Below are 21,201 nucleotides of genomic sequence, written 5' to 3'. Positions count from 1 at the left end.
AACTGCATTCAGCAAAATGTGGCTTGGATCCTAACTGATCATTTAAGTGTTAATGTAGGATAAATAATTTCAATTCGTACTTAAAAGAAACTGCTAGAAAAATACATGACTTTTGGAAGAATGGTTATAATTGTTATTTACATTTAATAAAGGGGGAAACTATTCATTTGGAGAAGAAATGCAGGTTATAGAGAAAAAATCTAGTAATTCTAAGATTGCTTGGGTTTAGATTTGCAAACCTTTTCCATTGTTGCAGGATCTGAACCAAATCCAAGTTTGAAAGCCACTGAAATTTGCTCTTTTCAAAATACAAATCTAATCCTCTCTAACTCTATGCACTGCTTGATACAAACAAAAAGTCAGCTTTTTTTTCCTGTTTATATATCAGTTACAGCTTAACTGAGGATACAGTGGAACCACTGTACTGGTGACTTGCTGCTGATCTACACCACATTCCTTCAGGTGCCAATTGGAGCAGCCTTATCAGGCAGATTTGTGCAGGTGCAGCAGGGAGCGTGCTGGTCTGGCAGCAGGCTAGAGAGCATTTTTCTGCTGAAACATCAGGGCCTAATTACACAGTATTGTTCATTGGAGAACATATACAATACAGAGGATTTCTGATCCAAAGTCCACAAATAATAGCAAAAATAATTTTCTAATGTTAACAAACGTGGTTTTGCAATATATGCTTCTGCTTCACCTTGACAATAGATTTAAACAGAAACATTTCTTTGTTGAATATTTAAACAGAAACATTTCTTTGTTGAGTGAAACTACATGAACAATACACAAATGAATCAGTAAATAATAAAATAATTTATAACTAGCTTGTAAATAGTGTACTAGGTACATGGTTTTTTTTTAATTTATATGGGTCCATATTACTCTGTTTATTTTCTAAGTGTTTTTTACCTTGAGCAGCTGGATTGTGGATTTCCCAGGTTTACCTGGTAGAGAGGTAATGGTGGATAGCAGGAAGATGTGTCAGAGGCACAAAACTAACATTTTGGAGGGAAAATAATTTAACCCAACCTGTTGTTCACCTTCCCTTCTCTGCTGCAGGCTTGCTAAAGAAGATGTAAATGGAGGTGAAGTATCACGTTAACAGGCCAGGACTGGGGGAGGCAACCTGGAGGCAACTCTGGGCAGGGAGTTTTAGGGGCACAGGAAGGTGCTTGCCAGCTAAGATGAAGCTATACAGAGAATTTGTTTCATGTGAGGAGGTGCAGAAAACTTGTTTTCTTTACATGAACAATGTTTTAGATCTGAATTAGAGTAATTACAGCAGCAGCAGTTGCCAAAACCACTCCCTCTTCTAGGTAAGTGTCCTGGTTTCAGCTGAGATGTAATTTATTTTCTTCTCAGTAGCTGCTACAGGGCTGCGTTTTGAATTCTGTACAAGAATAATCTTGATGACACACTGATATTTTGTTGCTTAGTAGTGCACACTCCAGTTTTAGGACTTTCCAGTTTCCCATGCTTTGCCAGTGAGGAGGTGGATAAGAAGCTGTGATGGAGTACATCCAGGACAGGTGACCCAAACTGGCCAAAGGGATATTCTACACCATAAAATGTTATGCTCAGTACGTAAACTGGTAAGGGAGAAACAATATGCCTTGTTTAATCATGGATCCCGCTGTAGAAAAGCATCACAGGTGGAAGAAAACTATATGAAATCCATTATGACAAGATGTGGAAACTGCTGAAGGAAAGGTAAGTCAGTTTGCGGAGGTGAAACCCATCCAGCTGGGTTCAGACATTACTGAACAAGAAAAATGGCCAATACTTCACCTCTGTACTGATTCACAGATGGTGGCAGATGCCCTGTGGGGGTGGTTGCAGCAATGGAAGCAGAATACCTGGCAGTGCTGAGGTAAAGCACTGACAGCTTGATTGTGAAGGTACATCATGTAGATGGATGCTCCTGTACCCAAGGGTCAGATCACTGAAGAACAGGAGAACAACCAACAGGTGGATCAGGTTGCTAAGACTGAATTGGCTCAGGTGGATTTGTACTGGCATCATAAGAGTGAATGGTTTCTATCTCAGTAGGTCCGTGACACCCTCGGCCATCAAGAGATGCAACATGTAAATGGGTTCATGACCAATGGGTGCACTTAACCAAGGACACTGTCACATTGATTATGTGTGAATGCGAAACATGCACTGCAATTAAGAAAGCCAAGTGATTAAAGTCTCCCTTGTAAGGAGGATGATGGCTGAAATATAAATGGGGGAGGCCTGACATTGACTAAATCACACTCCCATAAACCCATCAAGGCAAGCACCATGTGCTTACAATGGTGGAAGAAGCCACTGGACGGCTGGAAATATATCCTGTGTCCCATGCTACTGCTTGGAACACTCTCCTGGGTCTTGAAAGGCAGTCCTTAAGGAGACAGTATAGCACAGAGAGAATTGTCAGACACTGGGACTCATTTCTCAAACACTCTAGACACTTGGGCCAAAGAGTGCGGCACTGAGTGGGTATATCGCATTCCCTACTATGAACCAGCCTTTAGGAAGACTGAAGAATGCTGTTAAACACTCCATAGAGAGCTGTGGGTGGTGGGACCTTCAAACACTGCGATTCACATTTAGCAAAGGCCACCTCCTTAATCAACACTAGGGCATCTGTCCATCAGGCTGGCCCTGCTCAAACAAGACTGTTATGTACTGTGGAAGGGGACAGAATTCCTGCAGTGCACATTAAAACTATGCTGAGGAAAACAGTCTGGGTTATTTCTGTCTTAGACAAAGGCAAACCTATCCATGGGATTGCTTCTGTTGAAGGACCTGTGTGCACTTGGTGGGTAATGCAGGAGGATGGAGCACTCCAGTATATGCCTCAAGGGGGATTTGGTTCTGGGCAATAATGATCAGTGATTTAAAAAGAATGATGTTATTTGCTGTATAATGTGGCATATTATAATTTCCATGTGGATTTATGACCATCACCACATTAGGTGCCTGTATCCATCACTCCATATTTGAGGGTGAGAACCTGACTGCCTTTTGATCATCATGTTAATAAAGAATGAACTTTAATAAAACAGGATAAGTGCAGCAGTGACAGAATCAGAACTGGCTTTAACATGCAACAGTCCAAAATAACACACCACAGACTCCTATGACGGAAAGAGCTCCAGATCACAAACTAAATGAACTCAGCAAACTTTTATAGACATTGTCAACAGACTAAGGGAGTGATTGTTGCATATGCATCTATCAAAAGACAGGATAGTTAATGGTGCATTGGAAAGTGTGGGAACTAGCAAAATGTAAATGATGTGGAATAAGGGGTGGATACTGTCCTGGTTTTGGCTGGGATGGAGTTCATTTTCTTCTTAGCATCAGGTACAGGGCTGTATTTTGGATTCCATATGAGAGTCATGTTAGTAACACACTGATATTTTGATTGTTACTGAGCAGCACTTAGAGTAAGTCAAGAAGTTCCCAGTTTTCCCATTTCTGCTAGTAAGCAGGTGCACAAGAAGACAGAGGAAAGATGTCCAGGACATCTGACCTGAACTGGCCAAAGGGATATTCCACAGCACAGAATGTCATGCTCAATATGCAAATGCCAGGAGCTGGCTGGGGAGAAGCTGGCTGGGAGCTGCTGGTCACTGCTCAGGGATAGGCTGGGCATCAGTCATCAAGGGGTGAGAAACGGTACCATGCAATTGTACAATTGTACCATCAGTTGTTTCTTCTGAGGTTTATTCTTCTCTCCCTCTCTCTCTGCTTTTTGTATTATTACAATATTTTGTTTCAATTATTAAACCGTTCTTAACCCACAAACTTTAATAGAGCTGTGGGGAGGTGAATTAGGTGCTGTGTGGTATTTAGTTGCCAGATGGGGTTAAGCCATGACAGTAAAACAAAGAAACCTTGATAACAGATTTATGGATTTTGATTAACAGCAAGTACTTCAGAACATACTTTTTTGGCCACTCTGATCTTGATGACATTATTAATATGAAGACAAATTAATTTCTATGAGAAATTAATTGCTCTTTAACAGTTGAGTAAGGTGGTCCAGATATACTGTGGGATATATATTACACTGAACCTTTGCTCTGTGAAAGAAGGGATTTAGTTATTCAGCACTTTCTTCCAAAAAAAAAAAAAAAGGTAGATGAAAGATGGGACTATTTCCTTCCTCTTCATCCCAGTCATCCTGTGTCACCAGATGAGAAAGCTCACACTGTACTAGTTCTAGGAACAAAAGGAACATTTTTTTTCCCTAGTGCTGACAACCTGATACCATTCACAAGCATTGCCAATTTAAATTAGGAACATAGAAAAGGTACAAGAATTTTAGGCAGTCAAACTGAATTGGCAGGATTCTTGAAAAGGGCCTCTGGTACCCAGAATTTGTATGCAGTTGTAGGAGCTGCTAAACCAGAGCAATTGATCAGCAGGAACAAAAATGTGGGCCAGCCATATTTCATTCAATTAGGAGTTCATTAAGATTTTTGTCCTCCATCGAGGTGTTCTAACAGCAAATGCACACAGGTGTTATTTTTAAAATAGAATCATAATTTGAATACTGCCAAGCCAACAGGATAGTTACCAGAAAGGTCACAAGCAGCCTTAAAAATAGCACAAATTGACCTATTTTCTAGTACAAAAGGCCTTGGAGGTATGATTTTATGACACTTTACATGCAGTTATTTTTGTCTCTTGGTGTTTCAATATCAGCTGAAAATTATCTTAAGTGTTACAGCATGGTGGTGGTGAGTTCCCTGCCCTTGCACTGGAACAAGAAGGGAAGGTCAGCAGAGTTCTTTGTGTTTACTTACAAAACGTTGTATATGTAGAAAAGAGTAAGTTACAGGGGGGAGGGGTGTCCACTTTTTGATGGTACAATAATGGTGGATTTGCTTTTCATTAGTATAGTCCAGCATTTTGTCACTCATTTTGTTTCAGGATTTCATTCTTTCAGGCCAACCCACGATTTAAGCTTTGAAATTGACCAAGGCAAAGTCTCTACCTTCTACAAAATATCCTAGATTTGATACACTAACATTTCCCTCACAAGACAAAAAACCATTCTGTTACAATTCATTCAATTTCAAAAGCCTATATGTAACACTTCACTAGAATTTTACCATTTCTGGGATTTTGGAAAGCTTCTTTCAAGTTGCTGTGAGTCAGGGTAGACCTGCTGTAAAGTAACACTTGGCGAAAAGCATCTCTGCTGCCACCTAACAGTCTGCAGCAAACCTAACAGTTACAATGCCCTGAAAACAATGGGGCACAAGCACATCTTTAAATAAAACCACACTTTTGTCCTCAGGTAGCCAAGGTGTCTGGCTGTGGCACAGAGGATACAGTGAGGTAATGGATAATGCTAGAAGGAAATAATTTTCTCAATGCAGTAAAATCAGTTATTTATAGAAGTATAATTACAAGGAGACATATTTGCTCCTATTGTTTTACACATAATTCCAGCTATGAAAGAGTTGCAGAAGATCAAAATTATCTTTGTGATAAAATAATTAATACTAAACATCCTGTATTGCTGCTGAATGTGAACACTATACTCCACTATAGAGAACCAGGTCCCTTACAATATATCCAGATTCCATGGCACAAACTCCCCCATAAAATTAGGTCTAAGCAGATTAATTTGCATACTGCAAGAATGCAAATGCAAGAATGCAAATGCTGCATTTTCATGGTATTCCCTACAGCTTTGTTTACCATGTTCCTCTCTGCTACCACAAGAGCTGATTCTATATAAATTACAGTGGAGTTTTTCTCACACTGCACTGATCACATCCCTTTGTAGACTTGCAGCTCCATGGAGAGAACAGGAAATGAACTCCTGAGTGAGGAAACTGTACCCTTCCCCTGTTCTGCAAATGTCTGAGAGGATACTGTCACAGGTATACCATTATAGTGAGGCCCTATCCATTTCCATTACATTCCCTCCCCACTCCCTAAGTCCCCTCTGAAGACATAAAATCCCATAGAAGCAGGGCCTGCTGAGACCTACATTCTTGCTGAGTCCTCTACCTTTGTTCACATTCATCTTGAGTAGCCACCCATTCTGAGTGCAGATCCTTTGCATATGCCTGTTCACACAAACAGACCTGCTCCACAGAGCTTGGAATCAAAAGCAGAAGGCAAATGGGGTAACCCACCCCACCAGCTCTGGGTTCAGCAGAGCAATAGCTGATCAAGGAGCCACGAGTGTCTGATCTCAAATGCCTCTGTTTCTAGTTAGATCAGCACAGAAACCACACAGCCAAGACAAACAATTTTGTTTATAAACTTAAAGATGGTTTTGCTGAATTTGCATACTTCTTTTCTAACAAGCAAGGGTGACATTACACTTGAGTTTTTTCAGCTGAATTACAGCAATTACCTAAACAAATAAGTCATTTTCTGGACAAGCTGCCTGCAAACAGATGGGGCGGGAGGGAGGTAGGGCAAGTTATACCAGATTTAATTTTTACAACAATATTACTGTGTTTTATGGAATATACTTAATCTTACAGCTTGTGTTTTAGACAGCGTTTTAGTATATTACGATTGTAAACAAAGAGTATTTCAGACTGCTAAACAACAAATCTACAGACACTGATAACAAAAGACTTGTATTGAGTATCCCACCTCTTGCTAATGTTATAGACCAGAAATGTAAGAGGTGTGTAAAATATTTGAAAGAAGAAAACAAGAAGAAAACCTAATTTAGCTTCAATGCACACTAGACCTACTCAATTTCACAAAATGTCTGCATTTTGTTCTGTGTTTTGTTCTGGTTTTTCCAAATTTATATCCGCTCTAGATGAGCTTTGAACCAACTAATTCTCATTTGAATTTAGATTATATAAGTCACTTTACATCAAAACTTTATGGGTGGAACAGCTTATGTTGTTACAAAAAATATTTAACATCTCTTTAGCAGGCACTTTGATTCTTTTTTCCCCTTCAGTTAATGTTTTTAAGAGATTGACAAAATACAATTCCCACACTAAGAAATACTCAGCTAATAGTGCTTATTGAAGTATTCTAAACCAGAGCAACCAAACTGAACTCTCAAGGTTCCTGAATAACATACAAAACACAAACCATTGAATCTTTGCTTCTCTCTCTCTCTCTTTTTTTTTTTTTTTTTTTTTTAAGGATTCACACAACCATATCTATGCCTTTCTTCAGTCCAAGCCTAAAAAACTTAAATTAAATTTGTGGTAGCTTTACAGTTTCAAAGTAAAATTGGAATTAAACACTGCTGTACAGGATGGCTATAATCGCTCTCTCACTCATCTCATGGTGCTTCCTCAAGCTATCCTATTCTAAGTAGATTTGTTTAATAATTGTAACTCTTTGTTCTATCTGGTTTTTAATTGCAATTAATTATATATTGTTTGAGTAGGATTTTCTTTTACCCTGTGATGCTCCCATGATGACACTGAGATACTACACTACACTCTGAGACTGTCCCTGTGTTCTAGATTGAGTCTTCCATACCATTCTCTGTATGAATCGATTTTTTCCCTAGAAATCTTAATCTCTGTGGATGCTTTGGTTTACAGGTTGGCACTGTAGAGTGTTGCAGACTATAGGTGTGAGCTATCAATAATAACTCTACCTCGAGAACTGTATTTTAGGAAACAAAATTCAATCAAGCAATAAAGTATTACACAGGACTAGCTCAGGTTCTTAACAAATGGCATGGTGAGTAACAAAATGTTCTCAAATCAAGCTTCTGCCTTTTAAAATAGTTCATATTTACAAGACCATTTATATTTTCCAATGTATTTGATGGTACCTAGGGCATGAACTAACACTTCTAGAAAGACAGTCTACAACCACATCTGTGTGTTCTGCATTTCCTTCAGTGCTGACACAGTAATAAATTGCTTTTTCCTGTTGGCTTCATGATATAAGTATGGAATTACATTACAAGAGTTTCTGTGTGGGCAATCCAAATTACCTGGCTGAAGAAAACACGCCCTGCCACTTGAAGAGATTAAGGAATACCAAAGATTTTTATTTTAGTAACCAGCAGTGGGTTTTTCAAACTATTCAGTACAGGCCAATTTTTGTTCTATTGATATCAACTGTAAAACTCTTCAGAACGTTTGGAAAGAATCCAGTTCTGAATACTTCTGAAAAACCCTACCCTAAAAATCTTTATTTCAAATTATTTCAAAACATGCACTTTATGGAATCTACCACAAGAAATTCTACCACCATGGATCTGAAAGGCAGCTGGGGATATAAGAAAACAGATGATCCACATGATATTCTTACTTGGAGCTGTGCAATCTGACAACTGAAAATAATTTACTTGGAAGGAAAAACAATTTCTCTCTACCCCCTTTCCAATACATGAAATATTCAGTTCTCATTTATTTTTCCACAAGAAAATGGCAACAGCATTTTGTACTACTGAATTTTATGTGAGACCCTCTCAAGCAGTCCAATTTGTTCTCAAATCTCAAGACAATAAAAACATATATAAACTATCAAACAATCCAACTGAATAAAAGCAAAGGCACTTAAATACAGTCTATAACTACTTTAATAAATCTGATTACAAATTGCAAGGTATTTTTTCTTTTTGTGCTCACATAAACATACAAGACATTAAATAACTTTCCTAAGGTAGACTCTTTCCTAAGGTAGATTACTAATACTAGTAATACAATTACTCTGAACAAAACCAAAAATTCTTGTAATGGAAATAATTTACAATTGAAGTGCAGAAGTCATAATGGAAGGATGGATCAACTACATGGAAGAATAAAGATTATAATTCTTAAAGTGAAACTCAATACATGAGAAGCTGTGTGAGTCAAGCTAGAAACTTATGACACCTTGCTGAACAAGATCAAAGATGAGTTCAGGTTAACAGCATGAATATTAGTAAAGAATTGTATAAATAACCCAACTTTATATAACCCCAGACCTGGGCACCTGGCAGCACAGCACTGAGCAGGAATGGTGAGGTGAGCTACTGAGATAAGAAAAAGGCAAGACTGAGGAAGAACCCCAAATCTTAAACATTAGGTTATGAAAACCTCAGAAAGAGGTTTGTAGAGAGTTTGTAGCCTTACAAACTAAGGCTTGTAGAGAGGATGGGTGGCCTGACTCTGCTGAGGTAAACAAGCAGGATTTAATTGAATTTTGGTGAAACTGACTGAAGATCTACTCTGCATTTTTCTTAGTTCTCTTACAGGTCTTAGTGACCTCCAACTAAGTGTGCATACCTTATTTTTTGGAAGATTTCAAGTTAGATTCTAGCAGCCTTTTCAAATTATAATTGATAAATCTAAAGCCAGAGAGAGCTGAGAGCCGCTCTTCTATCATGTTACAGTTTACATAGAATGACATTTTCATTTAGTAAGGAAATACAACAATTTTCTTAAAAACCCCACACCACTAAACAATGGTGGTTCCCTATCTATATTTTCTTGCTCATAAATCAGGTCCTGTCCAAGGGTCACATGGGAGCTGTTACTAACTTCATAACAACTGCTGGTTCTGCTTACAGTTCCTGAAGTGCCAGGAGTACAATAATTGAGTGTTGTGAAGCAGTTTGAGATATGTGATATATTCAGGAGGGTGTATAGTATATTCACTATTTTTCTTCACTGTTTTATTTCATACCTAAACTCTATATCCAAATATGGAGAGAGAGCTCTCATCTGATAACTGAATCTGCATTCAGCTGTCATAATTCTAGTCAAAAAGGAAGACCATCAGCCCCTCTCTAACAGTATAAATACACACACTCAAATTCTCAAGGCTTTATGATGAATTCCTGCCATGCTTTCTTTTCCCTAGCAATTTCCAAAGAAAATGAGCAATAAGTGCAAGAAAAGAGTTCATAAAATTGTGGACTACACAATATTTAATGCATAAGCTAACTTAATTACAGAAATATGTGGAAAAAAAAGTCATGGTATGTCAGGGCATACCAGCAACTCTAAAAAGCTTGTGCTATACTTGACCTGAAATCAGTACCTTCAGACTGGGTAGGTGGAAGAGAACACATTATTTCTGGAAACAAACTGCATCCTTCTCTATGCTGTACTTGGCTATTTCTTCTAGTCAGTTTACCAGTGAAGCATATTGTGTGTATGTTATGTTTACACTTCAGAGGAATAAAATCCTGAAGTGATGATCCTAATAGGATCCATTACTAAAATGCTGAGAACATTACAGTTGGCAATCTTTTTGAGTAGCTTGCTAAGTTTTTTTCTGCAGAGCTATCGATTTTCTTTCATTTTCTGAGCTGAGAGTCTTTGCTTAGAAGTAGAAAGTTGGAAAAGCACGCTGAATCATAGGCCACATACCATTTCTGCTTTAGTGCACAATATACCACTGAGAAAGAAATAAAATGACCTCACTTGTTACCACGTTAAATAAATTAGAGCTCTGCATGACCTATCATCTCCAAACCCAGGCAATGCTAAAAGCAGGAACTCCCAGCACTTTCTCTTTCCCTGGTTTTATGCACACTGCTGTTTCTAGACCTCTGCCTATTTCCAGTTATTCCTGCTCGTACATTTAATAAAGTATATTTGTTGAAATACATTTATTAGAATGTGTGGTCAATTAAATAACTTTGTGTCTTAAAATAAACACATATAGTGCAATCTGAAGATGGCAAGTCATTGTTGACAGCTTCTATACTTTTTTAAACTGAAAAAGTATGAGTATTTTCAGTTTTACAGTGTTCATTATTTATGCATTGAGTCAAAGCTGTAGAATTTTATTATCAAAGCATAGGAGGAAATCTCTGAGCTTTAAATCAAAGTCCAGTGAACAGAAAAAGTCCTCTCTGCAGCAACAAATTTCAGGCCACCTTTACCAAGGTAAGCAAAAGTATTGATGTGTGGAAAAATCCAATGAGACTTGCATTTGAAACCCAAAGTAGAAAGTTTTAAGAAAATGTGGTTTATATAGATCTGAGATGTAACAAGCATAAAAAGGATTTTTACATAAACTCTAGTGTGGTAAGAAATGTCAGCTGCATTGATCCGAACCAGAATGCACATTGTTTCTTTGATTCAAGCGCATTCAGCCGACATTCTCACCCTCTTTGCATGAACTGAAGGATCTTGGATACAACTGTGACATTATGAGAAAGCATGAAGAAAAGTAAGGAAGATGCAGTCAACTAACCATGAACTCAGAAGAATAGCTAGGACAGCAAGTAGCCATTGTTACTTAGGCATTATCTCCAAGCTTCCCACTGAATATCAGTTAGACTGATTTGTTAATGTAAGGCCACAAAGAGTCATAAAGCTTATTCTAGGATGAATTAATACCTGCATCCAAACTTCAGATTATTCAAAACAATGCACTACAAACCCCTGAGATCACAAATCTCTGTTACTAAGCAGAAATCACACAAGCTTTGATATTGACAAGCTCGTCGGAACTAAAATTCTTGCAGAGTACCAGACTTTCAAGGTGGTCTCCCAAGAAAACAAAACATAACAAAAAACCCAAAAACCAAACAAAAATAACAACAACAACAAATCAACCAAAAAAGCACATTTTTATGCCTTGCCAGATCCTTGCACAGAACATAACACAATGTTGCTTCATGTAGCTCTGTGTATAGAAAACTGTCCAATGCTAAGCACATTATTCCATAATTATATTCTTCAGGGTTTTGTTTTGTTTTTTTTTTTTTTTTTCATTCCTTTGATAATTTTAACTACTTACTATATCAATTGTAACTACTTACTAAAAGGAAGTGAAATAGAAAATATCATGATTTTCAATTGTGTGTGAGAACAGGAATAAACACATAGGTATGTAAATATTCCCCCTTTTGTTTGACAGTCTTCCATCTTGATGAACAGATTAACTTTAGGTCAGATTTAGCCAAAGAAAACCCAAAGCAGCTACATTTGCTACAGTAGCTACATTTGCTATCAATAGCCAGAATAAAAAGAAGCATACAGATTAAAAACTGTATTATATCGTTCCCTGTTCTTTAGTTTCCCCAAATCTCTCATATAATCCCTGTTGTACAAAGCATACATATAAAAATGTATAAAATGACTGAGTATGGTTTCATGTCACTTAGCCTATAGCAAGGCTGTAAGCCAACTCGGTAGCCCTTGACTATTCTCAGGCAAATCTGGCTATTTTTCTTCCATTAGTGTTCACTTTTCCAATAAGTAACAAAAGGGAGAATTGTAATGTTATCACTCCATTTAGAGCATAGCATTCATCAAACAAACCAGGTTTCTTGGTGAACTGCACAGCCCCAAAGCACACAGTCCCCCAAGGTGGCGGTCGGGGTGAATGAGCTCATTTACACCAATGAAATGAAGTTACTGGATTTAGACCCACTTCATACACCTAGATTAATACTAATCCCTTTGTTTTGCTTCACTACTTTAATGTGATATATCATAAATGTAGTCAGGTGAGTGATGCCTGCACTGACATATTTATATACCCAAAAGACTGTTGATGGAATAGGAGCAAGCCAAAGTTAATTGAGGAGAGATTTCTTATAAATACTCATGAGAAGTCACAGAACAAAGTACTCTCAAGTGACTTATAATTCTAATGAGTGTTTCTTCAAAACGAGCTTCCAGCATAAAGCAATAGCCCCAACTTAATGATAATAGCTATATGTAAAAAGATATAAGGCTTATAAATATGTGAAATAATTTGATATTTCTTTAGTCAAAAATATAATCTATGCTTTGATTTTGCATTAAACCAGATCAGTTTTTAAAGAATAATGCCTTAAATTTGCCTAGTTATTTCAAGAACAAGACTGGTGAAACTTTAGGTGTTCACCATGGAGTCTCAGGTAGACTTTATTTCATTCTTGATCTCTCTCTAGATGTACTAAACCCACTAAACTTATTCCATTTTGCTGTGTGAAATCAGAATAGTGGACCATGTATCAAGTGGACTCTCTTTTCATTAGCCTCTCTAATCAGATGTCTCATAAAAAGAGAACAGCAAAGGCTGGACCTTGCATGCAGCATTGTGACTTAGTGGCATGTGGGTATTTCATCAAAAGCAGCAGCAAATCATGACTTCATTAACAGAGTGATTCTATTGTGGAGCTTTTACACCAGTGTCAATATACTGTGTAAGCCACTAACGTGAAAAATTTATCTTCTACATCAGACATACTGATGCAAAACAAAACTTTAATTGCCAGTAATAAAAAGAGGTAGATCCTAGAACACTTTTACATTAAACGTCTTGAAACTTAAGATACCCCTCTTTTTAAGAAAGGGGGGGGGGGAAGTGGAAACTAGACAGCAATGAAACTACCAAAAAAAAAAAAATTCAGAACTAACCCTGGCTGCAGACCCCAACAGACCTTGATTCTGACAAGATCCTTGTGGACAGAGCAGCATATGGAATTTAATGCCATTTATTGCATGATAAATTAATCTGGAAAGGAAAACTCAAACTCTAATTCTAAGATACCTCCTGATTCTTTCAGAAATTCTGTAAGTGTAGACAGTTCACTGAAAACATCATGTCAAACTATCAAAGGTAAACAAGCTTACTGGTTAAGGAAAACAGGAGTAAACATTCAGAAATCAGTCTATACTAGATATCAATTAACATTGAACTTGAGAGAGGCAAATTAGAAATCTTGCACAGGGCAGACATAGAACAACCCCATAACACCACTAAACAGACTAAAAAGTAATCCTTAAGCATGGCTACAGAAGACAAATGTCTATAGAACTGACAAGACTTCTAAGAAATTATATAGTTTCTTGCAAGAGAAATCATCCCTTGTCAAGTTTAATATCATGAAGATAAAGTACTTCTGTATAATCTTCAAGCTTAATTTTGTCTTATTAAAACAAGCAGACTTAGGTGAGCCTAGAAGGCCACAAGTAGACCATTACTCACCCCTTTCAGTGTATGTTTAAGCAAAGGTAAAAAGAAACAGTTCCTGTCTAGATGGAGGTTAAATATGACCACCTACTTATAAATATACATTTTGTTCCTAAATCCACACCAACTCATTCTCCTAAATAGGCAGTGGTGAGCACCTGACAGCCATTTCTGACTATTTTATATCCTTGCTTGTGCATTCTACAGAAGCACTGGCAGTAATAGGATGCACAAAATTAAGACCTACCATTAAGAAAAACATTTCCAATATTAAGACATAAGCTACTGTTAAGCTTTCAATTGCTCAACAATAATGACCTTGCTTTTCAAGGACCTTCTCACTGATAGTGCTTTACATGGAATATTGCAATATTTTCCTTGTTAATTTAAAATAGACAAGAAATGAGATCCTTGGTAACTTGTTCTTTACAGTTTGAGACAATCCTTTTGTAGAGAATACATAGTGTAATGAAATAACTAGCTGATTGATCTTGGTGCTTTTGCATTACAAAATACTTTAAAATACTCAGAGGGCCTTTTCAATGGAATTGTAAATTTAAGACTAAGCTTATCAAGTCTGAACATGGCAAGAGAATGTTTCTGTGTGACAGCACAAGTGTTTACATCCATGAAACAAAGTGTTCATACAGAAAGTACTTTAACAAGAAACCTTCAGAACACAAACTTTTAGTAGCATACTTTTAATTAATACTCAATTTATTTCAATAATCCACAAACAGAGTCAAATTACAGCAGTTTTTGTTAGGAAACCTGTTTCAACATGATCACTGAGGACATAATTTAAGCCATCGCTTGTCTCAAATTCTACTTCCAAGACGATACTTAGAGATGACAACTGGAATCATCTTGTATGAAGTCAGAAATCACCCAGTCAGGAAATCATAAGCTGATGTTTAATGTCAGTTCCTGGCACACGTTGTCTTCATTCCTGTAAAAGAAGTTCTATTTAAATTGCAGTCAGCATTATGCACACACAAAACAGGTAACTGCTCTAAGGTTGAGCTATATGAACCTTCTAACTTAGGCCAGAGCCATTTCTCAAAAGAAATTACTTTGTACAGGATGGGATTTTCTTTTCCTAAACCATTAGTATGGATTCCATTCCTGAGGACCAGCTATATTAGAAAAAACACAGACCCAGTAACTATCATTTGCTTTCCTTTGATTTTTTTGCTATGTTTTTGGCTAAATCTATATAAAGTTCTAACTGTTACCACACAAGATTTTTGCCAGTCAAAGCTATTTTGCTTTGTTTTCCAGCAATGAGTAAATTAAACTCCTTCAGGAAAAGAAGACAGTGCATCCACTATTATCTGATAATCCTTTTCACTATTACATACCTGGAGACTAAACAATTTATAAGAAACTCTTCACTCAAGATATTCACCACATAGGTTTACAAAGCACAAAGATTTGAGAAATCTGTGATATTAAGATTCAGATATCATAACAATAGGACAGTTCAAAATCTTCCTACAAACCATTAATAAAGTTGATTCAGCAGCTTCCTGAAGTTCAGCAGTTATACAAATGTGTTCCTCCTAAGCATGATCCAAAGAAGAGTTTCAACCTCATCTCTGAGTTTGCAAGAGAACTTTTATACCCCTCTGTATTGGCCACTTAAGACACTGCCAGACTTAAGAGGGCAAAGCATAAAAGGGGAGTAGATTTTAGTATATTGTTTTCTTATCAACATAGATGATCTGAACTTACTATTTGCTCAAGAGATACTACAATTTGCTTGAAATTTTAAGTTATTAAAGAGCAATATTAAAAACCATTGGCAATTGTCATTAGACGAGCACACTTACCTTCCATTACAAGGCATTATTTATTCCTAAGAAGTCTCGAGTATTGCTTCACATTTAGGTGTGATTATCCACATCTAAGACATTTCAAGCATGAGGTTGCTATGTGAGGCCTCTAAACAACAAACAAAAAAATGTAAAGCTCTAATACTGTTTAACTAAAGTTAAAATTTTAAACTAAACTTTATTCTACAGAGTTGCTACTATGTTGTTAAACATTTAGAAGTAATTTTCCATGGAGATGCAGAAGTCATTTACAAGAAGTTCATTTTCAAATCAAAACCTAGAGCAAAAGGTAATTAGTGGTTCAATCTGATGGCGAGGCACAATCATTAGCCCAGTTAAACTACGTTAAACATATTTTTAACATTCTATAAAATATAATTTTAATAATAAATAATGGAAAGTTTATTAAGCCTAAATTCCTTTTAGTGCTGACACTACCAAGGTAAGCTATAAACCTGTAGATTTTACTGAATCTTTGCCAGATAGTTCATTGATACCTTGTGTCTACTCACAGATAAATACCTTGTTACAAATTATACAGCACTCAAGCAAGAGACAAAGAACACTTAAAAGTGGAGTAGAAGACTGCAGGGAAAGCCCAAGACAGGGTTTTTTCTTTGTTTGAACAGTTATTAAGCCCATTTGTGCCCAAGTCAAAGTGCCTACAGCCTAAACATCACAGGTTATAATTGCCATTTTCTTGATGTGGCCTATAAAAAACTAAATTAACGCAGTGATTCAGATTTAAGGTCTGTGCAGCTCAGTAGCTGCGGTTCAAAGAACAGAAGAGTGCAAATGTAGACAATTATTTTGGCTCAGAGACACAGGGCAGGACCCCACATATCTGCCTTTAAAAAAATCTCAGGATTCAAAGCCTTCCACTTCTGAAGCCCGAAGCCTTTTCTTACCAGCCTCAGGCTGTAAGAGGAGCGATGAGCTCGGTGTGCCCCTCACCCATAGGCGTCCAAAGGCCTGAGCACAGATCGCCAGCGCTTCCCCCTGCCCAGGCCCGCCGCGCTCGGCCTCCTGCCCATCGGCAGCATTTGAAGGGCTCGCCGGTACCTCGGGACACACTGCGGAGGGAGAAAGGCATCAGCCGGGCAGCAAGGGGACCGTGAGGGAGGAATGGAGGGACGGACTATTTGTGCCTCACGACAGGATGCAGGGCGGAGGGAACGGCTCCGCACTGGGTTTTAGTGAGGGAAAGCTGCTCTATCCCCCTGTGTTGACTCCCCGGAGCACCGCCAAGCTCCGAGAGGGCAAGATGTGAAGGGAAAGCCACACAGGTTCTACCCCCCAGCCCCGTCCGTGCGGAGCGCGGGCGGTTTCCCCTGCGAGCCCGCAGACAGCTTACCGCGCCCTCGGCCGGCGGACAGAAAGGTAGAGCTGCCTCTCGCCGGCCATTAAATACCGCCCCGCGCTCCCGCGAGACCCACGCGGCTCCAGCCGCCGCTGCCTATTGGCGAGAACAGCGCGCGTGACCTCGCGCGGGGCGGAGCGGCGGAGGCGCGCTGAGGGCCCAGGAGCTGCTCCAGAGCCGGGCCAGCCCGGGCCGGCTGCTCAGCTCTGCTTCCTGCAGCCGCCCCTATGGGTCAGATCAAGGCTTCCGCGGGGACACGCTCGTCCATTCCTGCCCAGGCCGAGTTCTGGGTGCCCGGAGATGTTTAACGCCGGGAAACAAAAGTGTCTTCGGTGCGAAGTGGCAGCTGTGTAGCGGTTTTGAGGCTCTAAATGCCGCTGATCTCTGTCTAAACTCCTGTCTAAGCCCTGCTTAGGAGGCTTAGGAGCTGTCTGTGAGGATGGTGAGGTAAAGCCCCGAGCCTCGCTAATGCCCTGGCGTACAGCACATGCGGCTCTGCTGGGCTGCGCGCCAGGGGTGACGCGGTGGCACCAGGCCCGTCCTGCGAGCCAGCGCTCAGCGCGGGTGCAGAGCACTGCTGCTGTCCTGCCCCAGATAAAATGCCTGCCTGTCTGGGGATGCTACTAAGAGGTTTTGGAGTGAGCAGATTAGAATAAACAGGGAATTAGTAGTTTGTAGCACAAAGATTTTGTATGTTGCCCAGCAAAGCTGGTAGGTAGGAATCACAATATATCATAGGATATACTGAGTTGGAAGGGACTCATCAGGGTCTTCAAGTCCAACCCTTGGCCTTGCACAGGACACCCCAAGAATCACACCCTGTGCCTAAGAGCATTGTCCAAACTGAATTGAATGCAAGTCCCTGCTTCTCAAATAGGTGTGTATATTGCTGATAATTCATACCTTCCTTTCCCAGTGAGAAACAGTATTTCCTGGTTCATGCCGAATTACTTCCTGCATAGTGCCTGTAAAGTGTGTGGAAAGAAAATAACGAGTTGGCCCGCTATCCCAAATCTGAACCCTGTATTTAAATTACCCTCAATAGAGCCAAACCAATCTGATGCACCCTGAAACAAATAGTCACATAGTTGCAATCAAGGAATGATTCTAGAAATTGTTTCCTACCACTTCTAGTTACATCTCCTGTCTACTACTTGACACTCAAAACATTGTTGCACATTGTTGCAACCCGGTGACAGTTTATTGTCTGTACATCAAGATTCAAAACCTTTCTTATGTCTCTAGGCAAATCCATCTCTGGAGATAATTTTGTGAGACATGTAGTTTTAAGTTATTTCAAGTGGGCTCCTTTGCAATGACTATTTTCTACAGTCAGACACCAAAGTCAGATCAGTCCTTTTATGTAATGTAGTCAAAATGATGAAGTGGCATTCAACCTTTAAATGTTTAGCACTTGTGCCAGTGGGACTTATGTCAAGTTTGGTTTCTTCTTTTCCAGTACAGAATGTAAACTGGCACTTCTGTTACACAGAAAACCAACAATCCACAGCAAACCAGTGATCAGTATCCATCTCAGCTGAGCATTTTAATCATTCACATAATCCTACACCTTTTTCTTGCCCCTCACAAGCTTTCTTCTGTTTTCCCAATGCAAAGTTTGTATTGTTTGCCTTCTCTCTGGCTCCATGAAACTCACTTTTGTGTCGGATAGTGTCACAACTTCAAGAGAAGAAATGCAGAGTCTACCTGACCTATCTGTCCTTTTCCAAACCCTCCCTATAGAATAAAATAACTGCCCTTTAATAAATTACTGCAAGGATCAGATCTGGATTTGAGCCTCTTTACTTGCAGGTTAGTTCTCCCATTGCTGGAAAAGTTCTGTGACCACTAAGTTGCTGCCTACAAGGCTGCAGGCAGATCTGCTGTTTCCATGTGTGCGGGATGTAAATTTTATCTGAATGAACTCCTCAGCTGGGCACTGACTCTGCCTACAGTCTGGGTACTTTGGGGACTTGAGGGAAAGATCACAATATTGGTGGATCTGAGTACAGGTTAATTAATTTTGAGATTACACTGGATCACTCATTAAATGGGAGAAATACAGGCGTGATCATGAGCAGAATTTGTAGGAAATCCAGTTGTCATGGGGGCATTTTGAAATTTATTAAGTGGCAGCAGAGTGTCTTGGTTATTTTGTAGATTAGTGTTGAGCTTTTTAAGGAGTTGTGTGAGCTGAACTAACTTGTTCAAATCTTGAAGAGTGGTGCTCTAACTAGCCAAGTGTCTCTTTGTCACATGCAAGAATTAGGTCTCAAAGTTACTGCTTTGATGCTTCTCACAGAAGAAAGACTCTAGAAAACAACTTAACAACATCAGGAGTTTACCACAATGTGCAATTGTCATAAATGTTTCAGTTCAATTTTACTGTCTTTCTCCACACTGATATGAAGGGAAATCAATCAAGTAAAACATCATTGTAACCTTCAGTCTTTGCAGGTGGATTACCTGCAAAGTAGTATTAGTATTCAGTAGCATTAAATAATTGTCAGGTTTCAAATCTTAGAATGTAATAGGCTTATATATATATATGTGTGTGTGTGTGTGTGTGTGTGTGTAATTTTGTTAAAACTTTGAGATGTAGTGTAATGTAATAAAAGTGTAATTTAATTAATTTATGCACAATTTAATAAAATGTAAAAGTTATTTTAAATTCATACTGAAAATAGACTAAATGCCATTTACAGCTTATCTGCCCTTTGGGGTTTTTTTTTGTCCTCAGAATGCTTGTGAGTTAAAATTGGAGCCTGTAAAATAGAATAAAACTAATAAATAAAATCTTTGGAGAAGAGGAAGGCAAGACAGAATGATTATTTCCTTTTCAGAGGCAGAAATACCAATATATTTCTGTTAAAAACTTCAGTTTTGTGTTATTTTTGCTCAGTGAGTCTCTTTTTGTTTGGTAAATTACTTCCATGGTTAAAATTTTTGGTTATCTCTTTCCAGCCAATATGTACGATTAGAATTTAAATAGTATTTTTCCACCTGAAAGCACATTTTGCATAGGTAAAAAAAATGCCAGTAAAGTTTGCTAGTGAGCTCTCTTGCTGAATAATATACTTGATGAAGAGGCCATTCTTCAAGATTCTTCTTTCTGGAAAGGTGGGAATATTTTTACTTGAGTAGTGAGTGTGGGGAAGGTTAATATTATTTAAACTGATGAAGCAATACACTGAAGTTCTCTTATTGTCACTGTTCTAAGCTCTTAACACAGTGTATTTGAAACTCAAGCAGAAGGAAAAGAGCAGGAGAAAGATATATATAATGAGATAATCACAGCTCCAGGCCATTATCAACATTGGACTGGCTGCAGAGGCTTTAACAGCCTCTTCATAGAATAGAATTTAATGGCTTGCACTAGAGAACTCTTAGACCCTTTGTATCTACACAGTCAGCTATTGGTACCTCGACATCAATATACTTGCATCTGTCTTATTCTGCTCTCTTTGGGCTTTCAGATCTGGTGTCTGGCCAAAAAAAAAGATGATGTCAGATGTTGTAAATGTGTTTTGTTTTCTTTTGTAGAGTAGTAATTTCTGAGAAAAATTAAGAGATGGTATTCTCTACTTGCCAACTAGTAAAATGCTTAAACTAGCAAAAGGTAGGCAAGATTCAGGGATCAATTTAATGCAGTTTTATTTCCATGCTTTATCTTTAGAATGCTGACAAGTCATACTGTCACCAAAACATGAAGTTTTACACTATTTTGAATCAAGAGAAATATTTTCTCAGATAATTTGAAAATGCTGGGTAGGGGTTGCTTTGAAGATGACAGTCTTAAAGAAGAATAGTAATTCTAAAGTTGCGTTGATTTTTTGGTTTTAGACTCTCCACATTTTCTATGGATTTCCATGAATTGTTCATGGACTACAAGTCACTCTTACCATTAGAATTTCAGGTGCAGATGGAGTGGTTTCCATGGACCTGCTATGAGCCATGTGCCACAGATTCAATCCATAGGCTGCAAGCTGGTGTTTGGCATTGTACTAAAGCCACTAGTCTGTTCTGAAATGAGGCCAAGCTTCATGGAAAATCCTGATTTCTCATTCTTGTGAAATATTTACTCTACATATTTACAATTTTGTTAAAGAAATTTTGCTATTTTTTGGTAGAACATAATTTAAC

General features: G+C 38.4%; 1 long non-coding RNA gene and 2 other non-coding genes across 4 annotated transcripts; all 3 read right to left on the bottom strand.

Annotated features, from left to right (window-relative positions):
- Nucleotides 1–14,548: 14,548 nt before the first annotated feature.
- On the bottom strand, nt 14,549–17,126 carry LOC128787629 (uncharacterized). Of its 2 annotated transcripts, XR_008430758.1 has the most exons (4): nt 17,053–17,126; nt 16,607–16,771; nt 15,696–15,807; nt 14,549–14,812 (listed from the first exon to the last, which is right to left on the bottom strand). It is a non-coding gene; the product is annotated as an uncharacterized LOC128787629 (long non-coding RNA). The 2 variants fall into 2 exon arrangements; XR_008430757.1 differs by lacking the exon at nt 17,053–17,126 and having other exon boundaries at nt 16,607–16,977.
- On the bottom strand, nt 15,415–15,533 carry LOC128787673 (small nucleolar RNA SNORA26). The gene has a single exon (XR_008430786.1). It is a non-coding gene; the product is annotated as a small nucleolar RNA SNORA26 (small nucleolar RNA).
- On the bottom strand, nt 16,839–16,961 carry LOC128787674 (small nucleolar RNA SNORA26). The gene has a single exon (XR_008430787.1). It is a non-coding gene; the product is annotated as a small nucleolar RNA SNORA26 (small nucleolar RNA).
- Nucleotides 17,127–21,201: the final 4,075 nt, after the last annotated feature.

Source organism: Vidua chalybeata, chromosome 4 (genome assembly GCF_026979565.1).
Source record: "Vidua chalybeata isolate OUT-0048 chromosome 4, bVidCha1 merged haplotype, whole genome shotgun sequence".
NCBI classification, from domain to species: Eukaryota; Metazoa; Chordata; class Aves; order Passeriformes; family Viduidae; genus Vidua; species Vidua chalybeata.
This window is presented reverse-complemented; position numbering and strand designations above follow the sequence as displayed.